This window comes from Cavia porcellus, unplaced genomic scaffold (assembly GCF_034190915.1).
Source record: "Cavia porcellus strain 051 isolate PalLab524CR breed Dunkin Hartley unplaced genomic scaffold, mCavPor4.1 scaffold_5, whole genome shotgun sequence".
Classification (NCBI taxonomy): domain Eukaryota; kingdom Metazoa; phylum Chordata; class Mammalia; order Rodentia; family Caviidae; genus Cavia; species Cavia porcellus.
The window spans coordinates 2,711,574-2,736,481 of NW_026947488.1; the positions used below are offsets into that span (position 1 = coordinate 2,711,574).

The window sequence follows — 24,908 nt, forward strand, 5'->3', positions numbered from 1 at the left end:
GCGGCTGACTCCCATCATCCCAGCTACTCAGGATGCAGAAGCAGGAGGAACACAAGTTCAAAGCCAGCCTTGGCAACTTAGGAAGAGCTGTCTACACTAAAATGAAGGAAATTAAGATAAAATGAAATAAAATGGTCTAGGGATGCAGCTGAGTGCTCCCTGAGTTTAATTTCCAGGGCAAGAAAGAAAGAAAACCAAACCAAAAAACCCCAAAACCAAATCACTCTGCTTCCCTGTGCACAAACGAAACCTCTCTGTCCTTGTCTAATGCAAATGTTCTGGGGTCGTGTTTCTATATTGAGAGGACCTGAAACGCTGACAGAACCACTGGGTGGTGACCATCGGGCCAGAGACAGAGGGGACACACAGAGAAAGCAGAGCTGGGGTCCGAGTCTCTCTAGTGTAATGGCTATGTGCCCAGGGGCAGGACAGCTCATTCTCACACCTCTGGATTCCCGTCTGTGAAGAGAGTGAAGGCACAGCTTTGTGCAAAGCCATCTCCCTGAGCATCCAGCACCTGTGCTGTCCCATGTGGCCAGCAGGGACAGGCTTCCTTCGGGGAGGTGGTGGGGTGACAGGGTCCCGCCTGCAGTGACCAGGAGATTGATACTGCCCCTCGGTCTCCTCTGGCTCCACCAGCCAGGTGAGAGACCTGGGAAAGGTGGAGCCCTGCGAGGGGAGAGTGCAGGAGGGGTCACTGCCATGCCTGGGCCATGACAAGGGCTTGTGGAGCCCCTGGGTGTTCTGGGTTTGCTGTCGTAGCAGCCAATCAGCAAGACCACGCTGGCAGAGGTGGGACAGAGAAGACCAGAGATGGCCAAGCATGTGCTGTCCACACGGCAGGCGCCTGGTGAGTCTGTGTCCCTGTCTTCTCTCTTGGTGTTAAAGAGTCCCTGGCTCTGCAAGTGGAAGCCTTTGACTCAAGAGGGGCTTGCCCCGGACTGAGGTGCTTCCTGGGGTCCAGGCCCTGCTGAGCCCCTGGTGACCCGCTTCTACTGTGTCCTCCATCTCTCGGAGGAGCCTGCAATAAGTCACCAGAATCTTGCTTCCCAGCAGGGCTGTCTTGCCTAAGCCTCTCTCCCACACTTCTCTAGCGGGTCCTCCAGAATCCCATGAGAGCTCTTGCAAAGCCGCAGATGCTGCCGCCCAAGCCCATCCCCGGCTTGTCCTGTTGCCCGGTTTCCAGTGCCAGAAACTTCCCATTGAGTTAAATTACACGGGGCGGGGATTTAGCAGACGGGTGGGAGGCTGAACCAGGAAATCATGCCCTGTGAGTCTGCAAAGGTACCACTTAAGCTTCTCAGCAACGGAGGCATTCAGAAAGTGACGCTGAAGCCTGGCTGGGGGAGCCGGCCTGTGGGTGTTCACCGCGAAAGACTGAATTTTAGCGGAAGCGCGAGGGCTGGGGAGGGTGAAGACGGGCAAAGAGGAGCCACGTCTGTGTGGATGGTTTGGGTTTGCTGTGAAAAGGTGGAATGGAGAGTCTGCTTATTGTTTAACTGGAGTGTTATCTAGCAAGGGAAAATAAAATCTCAGGAATGTCTGTTTACAAGACTTTAATTTCGAAGTGGTCTGAGACTTGCGGATGTTCCGAATGTGGTCGGGAAGTGGCCTTCCTGCGTTTCTCTCCCCTGACACCTAACGAGGGCTGCTCCATGTCGCTGACCCCGAAGTACCACAGATCAACCCCTGCAGGCCTCGTCTGGATCTTGCCAGGCTTTACACCTTCCTTTAAGTGGATGCATTTGAGTCACTTTATTGTGAATATTCCTCTGGCACAGAGGCATTTCCAAGTGGAAATTCGGTTTCTCCTCCACAGTCTTCTCCCATCAGCTGCATAAACAAAGGCAGAAGGGCTGACAAGAAGCCGCTGAAGTTCAGCTCGGCTGGTTTTTGTCATAGCCGTGAGGATGGTGTCACTAAGCAGACCCGGGCAACGCGCAGATCCACGCCCATATAAGGCTGCTCTGCTCTGGGCTCATAACCGGAGAGCACATGACCCCATGCCTGTCACTGAGGCCATCACCCCTGGACCTGCTCTTTCTCCTGGCCGGCTCTGAGGGGAAGGGAGGGACAGACAGCAGCAGCCCCTCGGCGTGCACAGATGTCAGTCCAAGCCCTGCTCCTCCTTCTACAGAGCTCTGCCATTTTAAGGCAAAGGCTGACCTCTGGTGGTGTCGCCCTATCCCAGGAGGAGCGGAGCTCTCTGACAGTTTGGCTGCTGGGTTCTAGGACAGGAGCAGAAATACACGGTCTCCACAATGTAAAGGCTGGACCCTTGGCACCTTCTTCCCGGGCGCCCCATGGTCACCTGGCCCCTTCTTCAGGTGGCCGTCACCAAGGCTTAGCCTGGTGGCTTCCAGGGCTCTCGGTGTCCTTTACCTGGTTGTGCTCACCACTGTCTGGAAGTGTGTGAGTGCATACGCTGCAGCCTTTACCAAAGACATAGCATGGAGCAAGACCTCTGTGCTTCTGAGTACGTGCGCCTGTGTGTGCACGTGTGTGTGTGCACGTGTACGTGTGCATGTGGGAATGTGCACTGCCCATTTATGTGTGTGCTCATGTGAGCACTTGTATGTGGGCAGGTGTGTCCTGACACTTCTGAACTGAGTTTGGGTCTCTGACCTGCTTTTTAAGGCGGACCACTCGGATACCTGCAGAGCCATCTCCTTTCGGGCCTGGTACCGAGGTCAGGATTTCTAGCACCACTACTGCGAGTGTTCACCATGCAGAACCAAGCACAAGGTGTCTCCTGGCCATGGATACCCTGTTTCTTCTGTATCAACTTCACTGCGGTGAGGACCAGGCAGATGCTGCTTTGCTCCAGGCCATGGCCCCAGGAGGGCTCTGCTGTCCTCTCCAGCTCCCCATGAAAGGATAAAGGAAAACCCTGAACCCTTGGCCTTGGCCATGCCTGCGGCTGACCTCTGGCTGCTCCAAGTGTCTCCCTTGAGCAGCATATTTAAAGCCAGCCTTCCCCTCAGGCACACCGGAAAGGGCACTGGGCAGGGCTCACAGGGTCCTGCCTGTCTCTCAAGGGCGGACCCACGGCACCTCTCTAGAGAAGGTGAGAGGGCGGCAAAGCTCAGTCTGGAGCAGGCAGCAGTTCCTAGGCATCGTCTCTATGGCTGCTCCCCTGACGTCCTGGTTTGCTTCCCCTGAGCTGTGAGTTTCCACTTCGGGTTCCCTGGGAGCAGAGGCAGTTGTCAGCTGTGCCAAGAGGCAGGGGCAGAGGCTGCTGAGTGGATGTTACCTGCCCCTGAGGATGAGCCCACTTTGGCCCCTGCTGTGCCAGGAATAAAGCTCAGGTAGATCTGTGCTCTGCTGTTTTCTCAGAACCCTGGCAGGCCCAGCCACTGCCCCCTCTGCAGTGATGCTGCCAGGCTGTCCCTCTTCTCACCGCGCAGAAGTCACCCCTGCCTGCTCAGGGACCTTGGGCCCATGTCTGAGCCATTTTTGGAAGTTGGAGCCTGGCTGACGAAAGGTCCTGGTGTCTGGAGGGTAGAGGTCAGGCTGCTGCCGAGCAGGCGGCAGTATGCAGGATGCCCGGTCAGGCCAGCATGTCTACAATAGGAGGGGCACATACCGATGCTCACAAAGACTGATCATCATAGGTTCTCATAAAATCTTCCTATTAAAAAAATTTCAAATTTGGGGGTAATGGCGGAGGGAGGGTCAGAGAAAGAAAAAGCAATAAACAAAGGTTTCACCTTAAGAATGTCCCATGGACATATAAATCCCACTTCCTTTCTGTTCCTCCATTTAAATATTCAGCAGCAGGCAGGAGCGCAGGCTCATGTGTGCCACCAGCATCACGAACTGACTGTCGCACAGCTGTGTCCCCTGTCCCTCTGCCTCCTGTAAGAGGCGTAGATTTAATTAATTTATCAGTTGTTTTCCTTTGTTCCAGTTCAAGTTCAATTAGTTGGATTAAATGGCATAATGGATATGAAAAAGCTTTGAAAAGAGTTAAAGCGCGACACACATATAAAGTGTCATCATGGAAACCGTGCAAAGCATTTGTCCCAATTACAATCACACCAGATGTGCTGGGGAGGCAGCAGTGGACCCGGTGTGGCGGGAGGCTTCGGGATTCACAGCCCCCACGCATCCCTTGGACCACACACGGCTTTCTCCAAGTTCAGGCCCAACGGCTTCCTTTTCATTCTGCCCCCAGGTAAAGTTGACATCTGTCTTCGGACACCAAGCCCACTATGTGTGGACAGTGTGGTCCCCGTGGCTGGTTTTGCTTTGTTATTAGAAACCGTCTTTTGCAGGCACACTGTGGGTTACTTGTTCAGTAAAGCAAAGCTCGGCATTGCAACGCCATGTGCGAAGGATCAGGGGTCTTCCTGGTCAGTAAAGGAGTCCCCCACTAACAGGTGATGCAAGCAAAGTTACCCACAGCGATGGCCTGGGAGGCAGGGGGACCGTGTGTCCTCCCCAAGCACTGAGCAGCACTGAACAGTGCCTGCCCCTCACACCTGCTATTTGTCCCAAAGGCGACCATGACAATGCCCAGAAGCCCATTTTCTGTGGTCCCTACCAGCTACAACCTGTCCAGGTGCTTATGGCAAAGGTGACTGGTGGCAGAAGTGTTCACAAGGTGCAAGCTCAGCGGGCACGGGCCAGGGCTTTCCTGATCCACTGGGAGGGGCAGAAGGGCTGTCTGTGTGAGCGGCCTATGTGCTCAGGTGGCCCTTGCCACACAGCATGTGTGAGAGGGCCTCGCTCAGTGCGGGTGAAATGTGCTTGCTTTCATGGAGCAGCCCTGGGGCTCTGCCACCCAGAATGCATTTGCTCAGGAAGTACACCCAGGCCGGAGCTCAAGCAGGGCTCCTGACGGTGAGCAGAGACAGAGCACCGAGCCATGGCCCCGAGATGGGGAGGAGGTGCACGGGTGAATGGCCAGTGCTAGCCAGCTGTGGGCAGCTGGGTTCACCCATCCATGAGCTGGCGGGGCTGAGGAAATGGGGACCATGGCGGTGGAAGGTGACCAGGCCAGCTGTGAGCAGCACTTCCTTGGGTCCCTGGGCCCTGTGGAGCCCCCAGCTAGACAGTGGGGCTGTGTCTTCAGAGGCTGGTGTAGCAGGGCTCTGCTGTGCCCACAAGACAACAGCTTTGCAAGCTTTCCCCACCCCTCTTAAAGCAGAAAATGCAGAGGCCCAGGCCCTCTCCCGTGGTAAGATGGGGGAGAATCCACTGGCAGGAGAACCTGACACTAACCAGCAAGAGGCGAGAGGCATTGGGATGGGGCGGCCTCGGTCCTGGGCCGCCTAGAGAGCTTCTGGGCAGCCGCTGCCCATAGCAGGGGTGGGCAGTGCCACCCACTTCTGTAGCTTGCCTGACTGAGGGGAAAAATGAATCAATTAATAAAAACAAATTACCTTTTACTAAGTTAAATAAAAGCTAATATAAATGAAGTCGCTGTGTGCATGGCAGATTTATGCTAACTATAACCATTCCATTCCAAGATGGGATCGTTTGAATGTGATATTAAAAAAGATCAAATTAAACTTTAATGAATGCAACACTCAGTGTCAGGAACAGCACGCCGGGCCCTCTGCAGTGGCACAGACCCCATGATGGGTGAGGCCACTGCCTGGACTCTGGGCTGCCGGGAGGGCAGGGTTGCGGAGAGGCTCTGGCGCCCCAGTGGCCGGCTCCTTGCAGCCTCCCTTCAGCCCCTGCTGCGGGTCCTGTCCTGCATACCATGGTGGGCAGGGGCCCAAGTCAATACGGGGACACGAGTGCCAGACACCCCAGGCCCCTCGACTTCCTTGGGCTTGAGACAGCAGAACACCTGCTACTAAGAAAGGATTTAAAGGTCAGTTCAGAAATGGGCAGAATTAACACCCTGAGCTTCTGTCAGCTCTGCCAAGACCGGTGCTCACCTCTGGCAGGAGGAACCCAGGGCACGAGGGATACTGCGGCTCTGGCTGTGGATCAGCATCCTCGTTCCAGAGGCGCTGGGCACATGTTTGTCCTGAGGCAGCTCCGAGGCCACACGGGGCTGGGACCTGGGCTGCTGTCGCACATGCGTGGAGCACAGTGGGAGGATGCAGGCGCCAGGCCTTCCCGGCGGGGGTGAGTTTTCCCCAGATCAGAACAGAACACGTTTTAGGGTTCTCAGTGAATCCTGATAAGGGGTTCAGGTCCCTGTGCTGCGAGGAGGCCCTGCTGCAGTCCTGCTACCTCCATCTCGCCTGCCCTTCCAGGCCACCTCTGGAGGGTCCCTCCCAATCTGGCACCGACCGCCCCATTCCCCTCCAGGTATGGTGGTGATATTCCTATTATCTCAGCCAGGCTGGCAGCTCCTTGGGCTAAAGATGTCTCTGAGGGGTGGTGGTGGGGCTTGGGCCTTTGGGATCTGGGGCACCCTGGTGGCGCTTCATGTGGCAGCTCCATCCCTGACCTGGGGGAGGTAAGGTCAGCACGGCCTCATGGGACTGCCCAGAGGGCCCCAACCAAATGCTAAGTGGGCACCTGAGCCCCGGAAGGACCTGGCGGCGCTCCTGACACGGCCCTTTCTGTGCTGAGCCCATCCTGATGCGGAGCAGAGATAGCTCACTTCACACTCCTCCCACTGCCTGAGGAAGGCCCCAGGATGATTGCTTTACCAAGGAGGCACAGAGAGGCTCAAGAACCAGTTCAAGGTCACACAGTATCCAGGGTGGCCCTGGGGCCTGAGCCCGGTCATGGATTTTGGATTCTGGGTTTCCGACTGGAGGCTGCATCTCCTCTCTGTGCATAGCACCTGCGTGGAGGGGTCCCACGGTGGCTGGGGCCTTTGCCAGCAGCTGCCTCCAGCCTGGCACTCCACTGCCCTCTGGGTGCTGTCATTCCCACTTGGTACACTGGAGGCATAGACCAGCCGGGCGAAACAGGGCCTCTCTGCTGCGGGCACCGGGCAGCACAGCTCCCACCAGAGGTGCCCGGCAGACATGGGCAGGGGACTGCTGCAGCACGCTGTCTTGATACTCAGTCGGAGGAAACTGCCGACCACTGCAAGAACAATCATGATTTCTTGAAAGGTTCTGAGGACTCTGGGTGGTTTCTGCTTGGGGAAAATTCAAGGGCACCCCAGAAAGGGCCAGGTAAGCCGGGCCATCGAGTCTCCTCCCATGCACAGCACACGTACCCTGCAGGAAGGCAGCACTAGACTTGCCTGGCCAGCTGTGTGCCTCCGGGGAAGGGCAGACAGGGTCTGCAGGCTGCCTGGGGCAGACCCAGGAACGAAGGTAACAAGGCCCCTGGCAGGCTCAAAAGATGAATGCAGTGTTCTCAACGTATTTCAGGGTGAAAACCACAAAAGGAGCTCATGGCAGCCGCAAGGGCCAGATCAGAGCGTGACCACGGAGTCCTGTCCTAGCACGCCAGGTGCTGCCACCTTGTTTACTCTCCAGGAGCCTAGGGGTGGCACCTCCAGAGTCCTCCCTCACACCCTGAGGTCAGGAGGGACAGTTGTACTCCTGGCCACCCGTGCAGCAGTTTCTCTGAAGGCCCACACAGCCCCACTTCGAGACCCAGCAGCTGTGCCCCAGAAGCACGAGCCCCAAAGGTGCAAGATCACGGTCACCACAGGAGACACCTAAGCCTCAGCTCTGCAGCTGGATGCTGAACATGTCCCAAGGGGACAGTGTCCCAGGGACGACTAAATCCACAGAGCTCCCAGCTCTCACCGTCATGTTGGCCTAAAGAAGCCAGACACAAATGACACTATTTACCTGTAGCTGGGTCAGGCAGAACGGAGGTTAGACCCAGAAGTCTGGGTGGTCTCCCTTGGGAGGGGGAGGTGACTACAAGGGGCCTGGGGATTCCTGGGGCAGACTTTGTATGTGCTGATCCCAACGGCCACTTTGGGTCTCAGGCTGAGAACAGGGCCGAGCACCATTTACACATGTGTGTGTGCCATTATCTGAGGAACAAGTCCCATGTTATAAAAACAGGACTCCTGGCAGGAGACCCTCACTCTTGGCAGGGGAGGTGGCCGGATGAGGGCGGACACCCCCAGAGCAGGAGGCGCTGCGCCACAGATCAGGTTTCCTAAAACGGTGTGGAGCTGAGCAGCATCGGGCTCTGAGCTGGGAACGGTGCCCATCCTGCTATTTTTAGAGAGTCCCCCAGAGCAAGGCCCGGGTCTGACATTTCATCCTGAGCTGGCGCTGCGCCCTGTGTCATTACAATCAGTCCAGCCTCTCCCACGGTCTGATATTTTGCTTTAAAATAGCTCAGCCACTAAGCTTTCTGCCAAAGAACTTGTAAGTCGTTTTCTGTGGCGCTGGGACCCAGGGATGCAGGTCTGACGATGCGGTTTCAAAAGGGGCAGGGACGAGTGCAGGTCCTGCTGTCAGACTGCCCCAGACACATGAGCCCTACTGGCTCTCTCAGCCTCAGTTTCCAGGTCTGTGAAGCGGAAGGTCTCACAGTTCTTGGTTATGACTCTAAGAGATGAACACAGAGCTCCTTGAGTGGTGTTGGACAGAGGCCACAAATGGACACGCTGGCCCAGGGCTCTGCACACAGATCAAGGATGCTGGCGGTGGAGAGGAAGGGGACACCCATGGCCACTCCTGCTAGGGTGGGGCATGCTGCCCCTGCTTCACCACAGCCCCGGGGCACACCACCTGTAGCAGCTGCTTGAGATTGAGACACAGCCTGTGTCCCACCCCTGAGACCACAGCATGGCAGTGCGGTGGGCAAACGCCTGTGGCAGGGTGGTGTCGGGGACAGAGCAGAGCTAGGGGCCAAGGGAGTCTGTGTGCAGCCCGGGAGCAGCTGGTGAGCAGCACCGAAGCAGAGGAGACCGTGGAGGACGAGCCTGGGTGGGGAGAGCAAGGGCTCCAGGGTAGATTCCAGCAAGAACAAAAAAGCCCGATGCAGTTATGTGGCCGTCCTGGTAACTGTGTATAATCGTTTGCTTTCCCAGGTCTGCTCAGAGAGAGGCAGCACCCAGCCTGAAGCCCTGAGTGCTGAGCGCAGACCCTGGTCCCAGGAATTCCACACATCTGTTCCTGGAGTTCTCCTGCAGAGCGACCTGGCTTGCTTCCATCTTTACAAAGGACAGAGGGAGGGAGCCTGGCTGCTGACCATGGTCACAGCCCTTAGCGGAGAGAGGCAGCCTCCTCCGCCATGCTGCTGTTACCCCCAGCCTAAGCAAGTCAGCTGTGGACAGCAGTGTCCCCTGTGCGTGGCATCATCACACAGAATGAATACAAGGTGACCCGCCACAACCAGGTGCCCAGTGGCAGTGGGCAGCGGGTAGGACCTGCACAGCTCCCGACAACTCCGGGATTCTAAAGCTTTTCTATTGTTTGGCAAAGGTGAAAGTGAAACTGGTCCAGATTAAATAATTTTAAAAATCCAGCTCCCTTTTCTTTCAGCTCAGCATAGCACGGATATGTGCTCTGGGCCAGACACTTTGGCAGAAGCACGGGGGTAGTAACGGGGGTCACATTTGCAGGCAAAGGACCCACCCAGGCCTGCTGGCCCCAGGGCTGCGCGATGGCACAGGTGGACTTGTCCTCGCCTCCTCGTGCTGCTGAACTTCGCCACCCCTAGAGACACCGCATTTCTACCACCTACCCGCTCCTGACCACAGTTCAGGAGCTGCTTGCAAGACAGTGAATGTTTGAGCCAAAATCCCATCTGTATTTCCCGAGGCAAAATAAATCTATGGCTCTCAACTCAGCTGCGGCATGGAGGGTCACGTGCACGTATCACCTGCCACCTTTGGGCCCAGGTAACGTTTAGCTTCAGTGAAGATGTGGCCGCTCAATCAATGTTGCAGCCCTTTCACAGGCCAGAGATGGGAGTAAGGACAGGGAGCAGTGACTTGAAGGCCAGGCCCTGAAGCTGGGGCCAGGAGGGGTGGACAGGCAGGGAGGGGCGGCTCCACTGCACAGCCCACTAAAGACACAGAAGGCCAGGCAGCAGCCATCGGATGTTTGTGAGCTGTTTTCAAAGAAAAGAAAGTGGGTTGGGTTTCAGCAATCAGACTCCCTAGAGGACAGGCGGTGTCATATAAGGTGCACACAGAGAGCTGCATCTGGCGCCATCCAGGGCCACAAGATTCCCGGCCAGGCTCCCCCAGGACGGCAGCGGACACCAGGATTGGTGTCTCCTTCCTGGTGCTGTGGGTGACACAGGACGCTCCAGAACAGCACCGGAACCTCCACAGGCGCCATGTCGTTGAGGTGCTGACGGCCTTGGAAGGGAATTGGCGCCGCCACCCTAACCCTCGTGGCATCACGGCCTCTGGCTTCATCAGGCCATCAGAACTGAGAGGTCCTGGGGGCAGGAAGAGCCACAGCTGGGGCTCCAGCTCCACGGGCCAGGGCCCAGGGGACTCGAGAGGAGATGCAGCATGCCGACTGGGGTTTTCAGGTTCCCGAGGTCACTGACTTAGTGGATGGTGTAGCTTCCACTGTGGGCTCTGGAATGGGAGGAACCATGTCCTTTAAAAATAGAAATGAAGAAAAACCTGCCATTCTGCTCTTACTAGTAAAAATAATTCAGATTGATAGACAGGGTTTATAGTCTGCCAAAAGAAACCACCTAACAAAGAAAATAACCTCAATTACCAGGTCCCCATCTCCAGGAACGGCGAGGAGTCCTCTGTCAGGAATCGAAATTCCACAGCAGAGGTTCTGGGAGGAGGAAGAGGCAGGTTTGCTCCTGCAGCCTAGGAGCTCAGGTGCCCAGCAGCCCGCCTGCCCAGGTCACTGTTAGCCCTGAATTACACAACCAGCATCCCTGGGATCGCCACTCCTGTCTATCCGGTTAATCTTCAGAGGCCTGAAACGTCTGTAAGTGATCGCTTGCGGAGGGACTTCCGCCCTTCTCCCGACACGGTTCTCTCTGATGACCCACTTTTGGTCTTCTCTGCGCCAGCCCTTGGAGAACTGGGTCATGAAGAGTTTCGGTGATGGATGTTTTAATAGACGCAGCCGTTCGGGTTCCCAGTCCTCCAGGCCTCGCACAGGAGAAGTGTAATGAGAACCCGAAATGGGCAACTCGGAGCAGGCTACGCTTAGTGGAGACAACCAGGTCTCGTTGTCCCCAACCCTGGGAGATGCTTGCGAGCCTGGCTATAAGAACTCTTGGGGTTGCTTCTCTGGAGCACAGGTTGGAACACAGACGCACACCCTGAGTCCAGCTTCCTAGCGCAGGACAGGAGCCTCCTCCTGATTTATGACTTTGATGGTCATTAAGAGCCAGCAGCCTCGCCTACTTCCAGGGATCACAATGGGTTTGGTTTGCAACAGAAAGAAAGGAGAAGAAACCAACGAGATGAAGGGGTTCTGGCTCCCCGTGAAATTTCAGAACCCGGCAGGCGAGTGGCACAGTGCTCAGGGGCAGGTGGAGAGAATGTTTCCTCGGTAGGCATCTTATCAGGGAGGGAGGGATTTTCCAGACATTTATTCCACAGGGTATCTATGAAAAAGTGAGTTTCATAATTTATCGTATCAGCTTCCCCAGGGCAGGGAATCAGTGTTGAAGGTCAGATAGCAGGAGCGCAACTCTGCTTCTGATGAAGACACCGGGGCTCTCTTGAGTGTCTGCCGGGTACTCGCCAGCCACTAAAAATCTCTCAGGCCTGTCTTTCTCCACCTATGAAACAGCCACAAAGTCGCCTCGTGCATAAACATATCTTATGACTTGTGAGCATATTTCTAAGAAACTACAAATTGTCTTAAATGAAAGCTGCAAAGTGTGGGGTGCTGGTCAAAGTGGAGGTGAGCTGCTCTGGGGATCTTCCTGGTGGCAGGAAGGGTGCGTTTCTTAGCCCAGGGCCTCCTGTAACACATCTGCTGTGGCGGAGGGTTTTCTAAATGAGTTTTCTGTTTTGGAGAAATATATGGGAGACACAGAACCACAGATTTAGAGAAACTTGGGAGGGGTTGAAGAAGACTTAAGACATCTTCTGGGACCCAAGCGTCAGCTTCTAGGTGCTGGTGCTGTGTGAATCTGCACTGTCCCCCAGTGCAGGTGGTGACGGTCCAGAGACCAGGTCTTCCTGCCCCATCTGTGCCTTCAGCTTTACACCCTGAGGCCCATTTCCCCTGAAATAGTTTAGGACACACCCCGTCACCACTGTCACCACTCATGCCATCCCCCAAGCAAGCCCACCCCCACTGTGGCCATCTGGTCCTGAGTCGGTCACTAGCTCCTGGTCCTCTGGGGGCCACTCAGTGGGCAGAGACAGTGGCAGAAGTGTCACATGGAGAATGCATTTCCTTCACAGGATGCTGCCAGGATGCAATGATAAGTATGCCCCCCATCTATGTCTCCAAACCTCCACAAACCCCCATCCCTGGACAGTGACCCCCATCCTGTGACGGGAGGCACTCACAGGTGTTCAGTCACAATCCTAGGGACAATTTGCAACTCCGCTGTCCCAGCCCTCTAAATACCACAGCACACACCAAGCGCGTGGTCCCTCCGGTGTTTTTCCCCGGTGTCACTCAAAAGGCACTCCTGGAGGATAAGAGGCTAGTTGTTTCAAATCACTAAAGTTTTGGCTGAAGATCTTTCTGATAAGATTTTCAAACAACGTTAAATGAATAACACTCCACCAAAAAACACAGGCAAAGCTACACAGGCTTCAATAGGAAAATTTCCAGTGCTGAGGATAGATGCAGCTGATATTTACAACGCTTTCCAAACGATGCTAACCCAGCCATTAGCCACGTTTACAACAGAGTCTAACGAGAACCTTTACCATATGGAAAATCCCGCCCCTTCCCTCTTCCTTTTCCCCACTAAATGTGGCAGCCAGTGAGCGGCACCAGCTGGTGCTGCGGGGCTGCACCTCTGCGTCTGGAGAGGGGTGTCGTCTTTCCTGCAGGCTTCAGCAGTCCAGGTGACGCTCGGCTGCTGGCCCGGCCCAGCGGGCTCTGTGCTCCAGTCTATCCTCCCCAAGCTACCACCTCGCTGGCCCCAGCCTTCCCATGTCTGTCCCCTTTAGCCTTCAGGCCCCCAGCACAGAGGTCTCCCAGGCCTCCTCCGCCCCTTCCGTCCCTTCCCTGTGCTACTCTTCTGTGCAGCCAGGAGTTTCTTAGCCCCGCTCCCCATTTCAGGCTCATCTGCCCTCTGCCCCACCTGGATTCCTTCTCCCCCAGAGCCTTGCTGAACCCTCAAAGCCCGAGTCTCTTTCTAGCTTGATGTGGTTGGCAGTGTGGCAATGTCTTAGCCACTGCTCACGGGATGGAGGGCAGTCCCTCGGGGGGCGCAGGTGGGAAATGAATGGTGGATTTCTGAGAGCTGGGATTGGCTCTCGGGACCTACTTAGACACTGACTATGGGGGTCCATTAGCACCCTGTGTCCCTGGTCTTTCCCTACAGTGCAGCAGATCACCACCTGCAGGGGGACGATTGAGCAGTCCACCCACCCGTCTTCCAGGGATGATCCCTAGAACCCAGGCTGGAGACCCCAGGTGCCGGAGCCTGCCAGGGAGTACCTGCCAGGGAGCCCCCATAGTACCTGGTGCTGGTGCTGGTGGCCAGCACATGGTGGTAGTGCCGTGCCTGGGGTCACACAGAAGTCAGGGCTGCAGAGGAGGGGGACAGCCCAACTCTCCCTGCTTTTCTGAGCCATGTGCCAACTAAGATGGGAGTCCTCCTTGCCTTCTGGGTGTTAGGTGGTAAGTCAGTATCACCTTGGGGCAGCCCCATATGTGCTGGGGTTCAGTGGCAGCCAAGGGCAGATGACAGTCTCGCCTCAGAGGAAGCAGTGCTCCCAGCACAGGCCACAGCTCCATTCTCTCTGCACTGCAAAACTCATCCCACTGGCCTGCGGCTGGTGTTGAAGTGCCTCTACTCCTTGCTATGAGCTCCGCTGCCACTTCCTCTGCAGGGATCCCAGAGCCTGGGCCCAAGCTGTGACCTCTTTGTCCTTGATCTACTGAGGCCACTCTGCACTCAGGGAAGTGACCTTCCTGCATAGTCACTCACCATGGTACTGGCCGGCAGAGGGCCCAGCAGCACTGTCTCCTGGGGTTCAACCTCTAACATGACGAGGTGCCTTCTCCAGGAGTCTGCCCCCAACACTAGGGTCCCCAGAGTAGGGACATGGGCAGTCTGGCGTCTCCAGGATCCATGACTCTTCCATCCAGGATGCAGCACTGAGACGGTGCTTGCTAGGCTATCAGCTGGCTGACTGACCATATAAATAAATCTTTATTGACACACTGAGGCTGGTCACGTCCCTACAAGGGGAGAGAGCACGTTGCTCACGTGCACCAATGGTGTGTACACAGAATAGAGTGTCCGTGCGCTCAGCAAGCTTCTCCCCACGGTGGAATAGTGCGTGACTTAAGTGATCTTGTTTTTATTTTTTACATGAGCCTATCAGTGTAGAATAGTGTTAGATTTACAGGGAAGCTGTAACTGTGGTCCCAAGAAATGGAATGCATTCTCCAGGGCGTTAATCTACCGTCCACATCTGACCTGACTGTGGGACAGCTGTCACAGTGAGAAAGTGAGCAGTGGACATGTTTCTCATTAGGGTAGCCTGGGTTTTCACCCGTGCTGCCTCTGTCCACGACCCTCGGCACTGATGTTCCTGTCTCCTTGGGCTCCTCTTTGGCTGGAACGGCCTCTAGGGTCTGAGGAGTCAGTCTGGGATCCACCCGTGCTATCGTCCGTCCTTCTTAGTGTGAGTGTGGGGCTCAGATTCTGAGCAGCAGCCCTTGTGCTGCTGCTTGGACACTTATGCTGGACCCTCGGCTGCTGGGCGTGGCCACGGCTGGGAAGGATGTGGGTGCCAGGCCCGACCCGGCCTCTCCGCCCACCCCCTTGCCCAATACCCTTCCTCTCCATTTAGATTCCTGGCTTCAAATGAGGCCTAAAAATAAACCAAATCTACTTACAGAATAGATGTTGAGTGAGCCAATTTAATACCACATTATCTGGAGATGGTTATTATCATCAAGATGGTTCGACGTTGTTCTACAATCTCCTAATTAGATGTGGTACCAAAAGCTATTCCGGCTTTCAGAAAAATTACCTTTAGAGAAAATGTGTATATTTGTAAGCGTCGCTGTGTGCGTGTGTCTGTATTTATTTTTAGTTGTTGCATCTGACTCAAGGAATATGTTTGGCCGAAAAATGCACAGAACACTTTGCCAACTCAGTTAGCAAAGCAAAATACTCTAACCTCTCAAATGGGCTGATTTTTCAAAGCTGTGTTGTAGGGAAACCAGCAGGGGTGGGGGCCTTGAGTGGGATAATTTTAGTCCTTCAGTGATCGTCACACCCACAGTCCAAAAAGCTGCACTTCTCTGATTTTTCACCCAAAGTTTTCTGGGTATTGAGAAGCCTCCTGGCCCATATGGAGCAGAGCTCTTGTGCGATACCTTTCAATCCTCACTGTGCCTTCTTCTCCCTTTTCTCCGGTCCCAGCCAGACTAGACGCAGGACAGCCCTCAGCTCAGACCGCTAGGACCGCAGCATCTAGATCCATCTTACGGCCAAACACTTTTCTCTCCCCAACTCTTGCAAGCCGACTCGTGTTTATATCTCTTATGGCAGAACTATACAAACCTAGTGATGCCGCATAAATATTCATTGAATTAATTTCCTTCCCCAATTCAGCCAAACTCGAGAGAGTTAGTAAAATGGAGGCTCTATCTTTCTTTAGGGGAGAAAGAAAAAACGTGTAGATTCTGCATAATATATTCAGCAGCTTGTTGTTTCAAATTTTTTGCCATATAAACCCCAGAAAGCCAGCTGCAGCCGACTGCCAATAGTGTGATGCGGGAACTCAAGAAAGGCATGCGGCCGAGCTGTTTAACATTTATGTTGCATTCATAATGCCCCAAGTTGAAGGCTGGGCTATTACTGTAATTGGATTTTAATAAGGACAGAGAATTGTCTAGAGCTTTGTTTCCTGGTTGCTCCACAAGTGAAACCAGAGGCCGAGCTTGCTGTCTCCAAATGTGCAAGTTTCCCAACTTGTAATTTTGGGACAGACTCGTTTCCATCCCAGTGTGTCTATTCCCTCCATAATCTAAGTAAATATTTAGCACTAACAATAAAGACACGTGATTTGCACTGTTAATTCCCATTCAGAATTCTGGTGGGAGTAAATGATTATCAAATCGTATGGAGTATGAGGTTATTTACGACATTGTAATTGCATTTGTCTAACTCTAACGCCACATTTTGATGTCATCTCCAGATTTCCAATGCCCCGTGCAGACTTCTACGCATCTTAATCGCATGCTCAGCCCCGCTGTAGAATTTTCCATGGTTCCCATTAGAGAAGAGTCAACAAAGGACGGGAGCTGCAGGCAGTGTTGGTGTCTGTGGAATGATCAATAAGTCTACATGCTGCCTAAAACACACCAGATCTTGAACTCCTTGGGTGCGAATGACTGCTCCTGCTCATTAGTCCCCCCTCTGTGTTTTCCATTTGTAGGCGTTGAGCACCTGTGGTCTGCCAGGCATGATACTAACTATGTGACCCACAATGCAACAAAAACAGCCCGCTGTGGCCCCATGGCCCCGCTCCCCCTGGAGCAGGTCCCCCTAAGTAGGTGCTGACAAGCACGTGGGCTCTGTAGCCCCTGCACAGCGTCCGGGCCACACACACAGCCCGAAGCCAAACGTCAGACTCCTTCCCTGCCACGCCGGGCACAGGAAGCAAGGACAGAAGGACGGTCTCCCTCAGAGCTACGGCCTCCCCCGCCCCGTCCCGCATCTCTCCTGACTGGACTCTCAAGGGCTGCAGGAAGGTAGGGCTGCGTCCTGGAGGAGCAGGACAGAGCAGATGCTGTGAAGTTTAGGAGTCACAGGGAAGCGGCCGGTGACTGGGGTCAGTGACTCTGCCCCACCTTCTGCCCTTGTCCGTGCTGCATTCTCTGCAGCTGCTGCCTGGCCGAGGACACAAGCATCCTGCCCTGGACTGGATCCAAGGGAACGAAGCAGGTGGTGAATTTAAAGTAATTTACACTTGAAAACTGTTTTGAGTGCTAGATTGTAAACAGTGAAACTGGGCAGGTGCCACACACTCACAACAGGCACCTGCCCCACTCCCGGGGTGCACGGGCCCCTCTGTTGTCTTAGCCTTGTTTCCCTTAACTTCTCTGTCATGCCCTGGGGAGGAGGAAGCCGAGAAGGGAAGGGATGAGAAGGTGGTGCCATGCGGGCTGGAGAGGGAGCACGTGTCTCTGGCTGACTCTGCTGAGATCAAGACGGTTGTCACCAGCTGGAGACGCTGGGGAAGAGCTGGCCTAATTGTGTTTCTGATACCAATTAAGCCGTTAGTCAGATTTACACCTGACAGGGACACTGTGGCTGCTGCATCCAGGGTGAGCCTGGCTCATGGCTGCAGCTGGGGCTGAGGGCCCTCTGTGCCCGCCAAGGCAGCCCGGCCTGCTGGCCCTTGGAGGGAGCAGTGGCCTCCCTATGAGGCTGAAAGCCATGCAGTGCTGGCACTACCATCTTGGGCAGTTTCCTAACCACTTTGGGCCTCAGTTTCCCCATTTTCAAAGTGCAGGTAAGAACCACAAGGACCTGGTGGGGCTGACACTTTTATGAGCTGGCGAATAGAAGACTCCACACCCAGTAGGCAGTGTCCGTCTGTCACGTTTTTGTGAGTGACACCCATGCTCCTGAAGGCTTCCGTCACCTGTAGCATGGGCCTCTCCATCTCCACCCTATTAACATCTAGGGCAGGAAGAGGCCGCAAGGTGGAAGGGTGTCCCGGGTGCTATAGGGCACCGAATTGCACCAGGAGGGTCCCTCACCCCCAACTGCACCAATGTAAATGCCCTGCAGTGTCCCTGGGGTTAAAATCACCCAAGTTGGGGACTCCAGAGGTAGGGGAAAAAGTCTGTCACCACAAGTAGCCCAGCGGTTGAAATCTATTTTGGGTCATTTACAAGCCCGATCCCTAGCATCATTCCCAGAGCACAGGGTCTCTGGGGATAGATGGCAGTAAAGAATAAAAGGTGTAAAATTTGAGTGTCTAACACAAGTCTTTGGGAGAGGACCGGCCACACCAAGCCAGCCTCAGGCAGTACAGACACAAACAGAACGCCAGGGCCAGCCCCAGTGTGTGTCCAGCCCTGGGACTGCCCCCTTGTCCACCAGGGACACTGCAGGGAGCCCTGAGCCCCAGTGCCCTGGGACTCCAACGCCCTCTCAGATATCTACAAAGAGTGGAGTCCCTATGTGCAGGACAGGGGTCCCAGGACAGACACCGGTCCATGAGCTTGGCCACTGCAGCCACTGCAGACTTGTGTGACACATTACTGATGTGGAATAAATGGTAGGAATGTGCCAGTTCACGTAGAGTGTGCCTTGTACACCTTGGATACTCTGAGGCTAGAATTCAAAGTCAGGCATGATCTATGTCCAGATGACAAATGACCTTTGACATATGGCCTATGACCTTTCTCCTTTTAAGATTTAGGGGGAGCCGTGGCAAATGGCCCCCTCAATATCTGGGACAACAAATGCTGAGCTCTGAGTTGCTTCTTTACAGGAAATTTACCGAGATTGATTTTCTTTACCTTTATGATCTCTTTTTCTACTTTTCTTTGCTGCTTTTTGAGAGAAGGACCCTCACATTTGCCTTTAATCCTGCACATCAGAGTGTCCAATGTCCAATGTCACCACCAACCTGCTTCTCCCTTCTGAAGGACCTCGCCCTGACCGTGTGTCCTCTTTCCAGAGGACAGGGGTTCACCAGAGGCGTGGGTAGTCTGCCTCATGTGAGATAATATGACACCGGGCGCTTCCTGTCCCATATCAGTGTCCCCTGGGAAAGCCGGTCACAACACTTAAAGCTCGTCTGCTTCTCAAAGTTTCCTGGGCTCTCCTGGGGGACCTAACCAAACCCCCGGAAGAGTAGTCACTTCGGCCGAACCAGCTTCCAAGGAGTGCAGTGCACTCAGTGAGTTTATGTTAATATCATTCCCTCTGTGTTATGAAATCAAATGGCCCAAACAATCTCGTGGGACTGGCCCTCTGTGTTTTCCAGAAACAAAGGAAAAACAGTGCAATCAAGTATTCGGTTACGCAGCCTGCAGCAGTCTTAGGGAGCAAGCTCGCTGCGGAGAGCGTAATTCCTGCCGGAACACAAGACACACACAGAAGGTGCGCTCCTCCCTCCACACGTCTGCAGGGATTTGAACTGTTCCTGCTCCCCTATCCCTCCGTACAGCAGGAAGCCTGTGGGCGAGGCGCGCCCACCGTGCTGGGAGAGGCCACCAGGGCCGGCCGGCCGTGGGGTTCCTCCCTACTGCATTTATGTTCTTCATTTCACCGAGCCCAACACATTTTGTGACACCAGGTGGCTGCTTCTGCGTAAGCAACATCCAGGAAAACCCCGCAGGGCCTGACTGGGTTTCTTCTTTAGACAGTAACGTAACGCGGTTACATTTACACACAACCTCAGAGAGTGATAAGCCAGCTTGCAAAGGGGACACTTCCCAACCACACAAACTGAGGCAGCCCATGCAAAGTCCTCTGTCACGGAGCTGACGAGAAGCTTTAGCCGTGTGTCTGTAACATGTTTTAAACCCAAAACACCTCCAAATCCTTTGCCGTAAGCCAAAAGAACCACCTGATACGAAGCAAACCTCAGACAACTTTGGGAAAGCAGACGAAAGAACCCCAGAAAGCACAAGGATTTAGACATAGCAAGGAGCTACGGTATCGTCAAGGAAAAAGACACACCAGCCCACCGGGTTGTTAAGATCTGAGCAGTTCCGTGCAGGGAGAGCAGGTTTTGAAGTTAAAATTGAAACTCCGTGCTCTCCTCATTCAGGCCTTGTGCATTCTGGCTGGAGTGGAGTTTAATCATCTTCTCTGCTGGTTTCTCCAGTTCATCCACATCAATTACTTTTTTCTTTTGGTTACTGCTTAGGCATCCCATCCCCACCCCCCTTCTTCATTTGTACAAGTTTGATCAAAAAAGATCAGGTAATGCCATCATGAGCTTGGGAAATGTGACCCATGTCCCTTGCACATCGACCAAGGCACAACGCCCCCAGAGGTACTTTCTGGGGTTTTCTTACTTTATACATGGTCTTCACTCGGGCTTCTTCAGGGCAGTGGGGGACAGAGCATATGTTCTCAAAGCTGTAACAGGTACACACAAGGGCACACAAGTCGGTTTTAGCAGTAGAATGACTTACCTAGAAAAAAGAGAAGGAAAAAGTGTTATTAGTTGAGTCAAGTGACCTGTGCCCTTTGGTGCCCTGGTGTATGACAGTGACCGTGGCAGGTGTAGTACCAGGTCTACGGTTGGTGTTCAGATTCCCTCTTTTCATCTGCACAGCATGCCATGCCTTCCAGAATGTGCCCCTGTGCATGGCCTGTGAGTCTCCGGATGGCTCTGATGGCCGCAGAGCCCAGTGTGTTGGCCATGGAGATATGCACGCTCGAAGGTATTGTGATTCCTCGAGGCCAACACCACTGTCTCCCGATCCCTGGGCCAGGGCTCCTGCAGCCGTCACAGCTCAGATGATTGTTGCTAGTGGATGCTCACTGGCCTGACAGGTGGCCAGGTAAATACCCAGAGTTTTTAGCATTTCTAACTGGGCCCCAGCTCCCTTCGTCTCCAGGTCCCCAGGGCTCTCCTTTTCCATCAGTTCTGACACTCTCTCCTAGGCAGACACAGACACACCAGCGCATGATCTGTACTCTGCTGCGAGCCTCAAGGAACCATCAATGCTGAGTCTATGAAGCGTATGGAGCAGCAGTGGGTGGACCGCAGCAGTGGGTGGACCGCAGGTTACCTCCCCCGGCCCACTTCTACTGTGGCTCACGGCAGAAGCAGGCATGGCCCATGCACGGCTCTGAAAGACACAATTCTGGTCCTAACCACACAGGACCTTGCAAATGTGCTAGCTACCTATAGGAAGGGAAGTCCCACCCCCTACCCTGCATGGTGTCATTAGTGCCATTTGTGGTGGGGGCAGGGTGACACTGTCCCAACAGGGATGCTTAGTTCACCGTTGCCAAGGGATCCTTAACAATTAGGAGTCTGTGTTTCCTGCCCCTGGCCAGGAGAGGCCTTGTGGGTGCTGGAGTGTGTACCCTCTGGGCTCACGTCCCTGGGGCACCCTCCTCCCAGGAGGTTTGCAAGTCCACGCCCAGAGGCTGCAGAACTGCTCGACAGGTCGAGGTTTTAAGGAACAGGATTTATGAAGATTAAATATTAGCATTTAATCTCATCTCTTCCTAATGCCACAGAGACACAGTCAGACAGCCACACTCTTCACCACGACAGCGCGGCGTGGTAGATGGTGACTGAGCTGTAGGTCTTGGGAGGAAGGAATGCAAACCTCAAAACGCAGTTTCTTTCCTACTGTGCTTCCCTTCTCAGCATGCATGAGGTTACTCTGTCCAGCTGAGGTGGCCTCGTCGTGGCCTGAGCAGACCCGGGGTGGGAGACCTCCTGTTTGCCTTCCTCTCCACCTTCAGTCACAATGCAGAATTTTAATGAGCAAGTACTGTGAGCTCTGCTCCCCCACATGCATTTTAATTCACTCTGCAATTCCAAATGCAAGTGTGAGTAATGAATTTATAATTTGTAATTATCGGGCCGGAGCCCTCCTTGTGCACATCCCTTTTTTATTACCTCTGTATATCCTATTAAAAATTTAATTTCCATTTCCGAGCATAGCTTATAATATTTTCATTATGTGACAAACACAACAGTAATGTAAACGAATTACTGACACTCACGCCTAGGCCCAGGCCTTGAGAGGCCCCAGCCAGCAGGGTCACTTCCTCCTCTGCCTCCCAGAGGATGCCCTGCAGCTCCTGAAGGGGAAGTGACCATTCTCACACTGATGCTGCTGTCAACGCAACCAGAGCCATCAGATGTTAATAACGATGGTTCAAATGGCTCCGCTGAGGACCCTTCTGTGTGCTCTGTGCAGATGGCTTCACGACCTTCTCCACCGCCCACAGGGTGGATGGCACCCTGTGCAATCTGGACCCGATCAGGCGAAGTCTGGAGGAGCTGAGAAGTCAGGATCAGTAAGGGCATCTGGGTCAGCACCCGGATAAATTCAGGGGAGACCCTGACTGGAGCTCCACCACTGGCCTCAAAACCCCACGTAAAACCACTGACCACAGGGACAGTAGGGACAGTGAGACCAGCTCAGGAGATGGGCTCTGGGGTTCCACCCACACGGGCCCTGTGCCAGCCTGTGGGATGAGCCGCCCTGAGTCTGCAGGATGCAGCACCAGTCCTCACGGGGCCACCTTCCTGCTGCTACCCTGGCGACATGGCCTTGGCATCAGTTCCTTAAGAGGTGGTGTAGAAAGGATGGCTGCCAATGTACAAGATTTTTAAAGCACAGAGCAGGCCATTTTTGAGGAAGAAGCGCCAGCCACCCTCTCCTGGATGCCCGAGGAGCGCTGGGCAGATGTCCAGCCACTGCTCACTTCATTTCCTACTTGACCAGAGCAGCAAAGATGCTATCAGCTCACCTGAGGCTTGGAGGTGAGCGCACTTGGCAGAATCAGGAGTGGACGTGGCCAAGGCCTGGGTCCTCTCAGGCCCTGTAATTCTTGCTCTGAGGAGGCGGAGGGGCAGAGCTACCCTACCCTGGCCACGCAGCCAAATGTGCTATGTCCACGAGCCTCCGGCCACACTGCCTGGGATACTGTTCCTCAAATTTCTGGCCTCGGTCACTCTGCCCTGTTCCAGCTTAAGGTCGTGGTAAAAGGGTTCTTCCTACTTTCAGAGGAGGCTGGTTGGAGTCAGGAACCTGGGGCCTGACTCAGAGCCTCCTCTTCTTGCAGGTGCCAGCCCAGAATAGATCCCAAGGAACAGATCCTCAGTGAGCTCTGCCTGATTTGGGGGGCCTCCTGTACTGTCAGAGACCTGCCTGCAGTGGGGTGACAGCTGGGGAGGCTGGCGGGGGGCACTCCTGCGAGTTCATCTTCAAGTTCAGTGTATTCATGCCAAGAGTGAATTTTTAAAATTTCAGCAGTTATTGGGCAGAATTCTTGTCCAACATGCAACTAGAAGCTGGGGCCACGTTCAGTCTGAGTCTGTGAGCCAGTTTATTAAACTACCGATGCACTGGCAGGGTAGGAAGGGATTGCGTGTGGATTTGTTTTGACCTAAGCAGGAAAGTTCGAATATCCTCTTTCAATTACGTATAAAATCCACCGTCCCCAGTCACCTGCTATTCGCGGGCCTCTGCTTTCCGTGTCACTCAGCCAATCTGTCCTCCACGACCTGCGGCTCGGTCTTGGTACTTTTTCATTTCCAAATCCATTCTTATCATTTTAATTACACATGTTTTGGACTACAGTGGGAAATTCGATGCATGTACACAGTGTGTAATGACTATGTCAGCGGAGGTAGCATTTCTATCTTGGCAATATTGGAAACATTTTTGATTAACATCTAATAGTTGTGCATATTTACGGGTCCACAATCTTCCAGCAGCCTGTGGTGTATCCTGCAGATCCTGGACCAACTCCCAAAGTATAATGCAGAGCAGTGGAGCCAAATAGTCAATGGATAAATAAGATTCTAAGAGCACCAACGCAGGAGAGCACGGAGGAAAGAGGCATCATAAATGCACAGAGGAGGAGGAGAAAAGTACAGATTCCGTCGCTGGCCCAAGTCCAGCCACACCAGGATGAGATGGAGCAGGAGCAAGGCCAGGTTATGAGAAAAGAGAGGAGGAACCCGAACCCCGAGACCCGGTCTGCAGAGACCCTCCCTGAGCACAGAATGACAGGAGGTGGGGGAGGGGATGGGTGTGGTGCTGGGGCCATGGCAGGAGGCCTGGTGCCACATCAGTGACACGGGCCGGACAGTGCTCTAAGGGAGAAAGGACAGCCGCCGCACACTGCAGGGTCTGGGATCCGTACGGGACAGCTTTGCTTTCTACCTCAACCGTCCCTAGGCTGGCAAAAGGCAAAACTGAATTCAGAGCACATCGGCAAGAAAGGGCTATTGTGGGGCCAGTCGGGGACCAGTGAGGGCCAAGGAGACGTCAGCAGTGAGGAGCGTGACGTGCATCCTGAGGTGAGCTGCGGTCACAGGCACATGTGCAGGTCGGAGCTCAGGATCGGACCTTTGGCGGGGATCCTGAGCAAGGATCTGCTAGGGGACGACCGGGTGGTGAGCTGGGGGCAGCGCTGGGGTGCGGTGCACGGGCCTCTACACTTTCCATCGGAAATTCAGGAGAAGCAAAAGGGACAGATGCTGACAGAGGCAGCCATGGGGTACGGCAGCACAGGACGTGAGCTGTACAAATTACAGGGTGGGTCCCTCGGTGCTGGCTGTTTAGTCACTGTGCTTTTCTGTTGGTTCTAGAACTGTTCTAGTCCAACACCAGGGGAACCTTGTGAGGCTTCTCACAGCGTGGTGTCTGGGCCACCTCTGCCTCTCTCCTCTCCACTGCCTGCCCGGCTCTCTGCTTCTCATGCTAGTGTTTTCTCTCCCCTCTCCTCCCCTCCCCTCCCCTCTCCTCTCCTCCCTTTTTCTGTTCTGTTCTGTTCTTTTTCCTCTCTTTTTTTCTTTCTCCCTTCCTGCCTCCTTCCCTTCCTCCCACTCTTTCTTTCTTTGTGGAACTGGGGCAGGAATCCTGGAATCCAGGGCCTTCACATTGAGCTACATTCTCAGCCCACACCTCCCTCTCTAGAATTTCGAGACCAGCTCTTGCTAAGTTGCCCAGGTCGGTCTCGAGCTTGTGATCCTCTTCCCTCAGCCCCCCTGAGTACAGAGGTTGCCAGGGTGCGCCAGTCACCTCGCCCAGCCTTAGCCTTCTCCCAGCCACGCCTCCTCCTGAGCTCTCCCCTCCCTCTGCCTGCTCACACAGGGCGTCTCTACCACCTGCAGCCCAAGGCGACTCATCAGGGAGGCCTGGATCCACAGTCAGGATCCTGGGTTCCCTCCCAGGCCTGCACCAGCGCTT

The 24,908-nt window shown here is 54.4% G+C and overlaps 1 protein-coding gene and 1 long non-coding RNA gene across 3 annotated transcripts in view; one reads left to right on the plus strand and one right to left on the minus strand.

The window, feature by feature from the left end:
- The window catches only part of Cdh4 (cadherin 4), a 467,544-nt gene that overhangs the window by 264,698 nt on the left and 177,938 nt on the right, over window positions 1-24,908 (minus strand). The gene's annotated exons all lie outside the window — the stretch shown is intronic.
- On the plus strand, window positions 340-9,366 carry LOC134475937 (uncharacterized). Its single transcript, XR_010047264.1, has 2 exons — window positions 340-850; window positions 8,930-9,366. It is a non-coding gene; the product is annotated as an uncharacterized LOC134475937 (long non-coding RNA).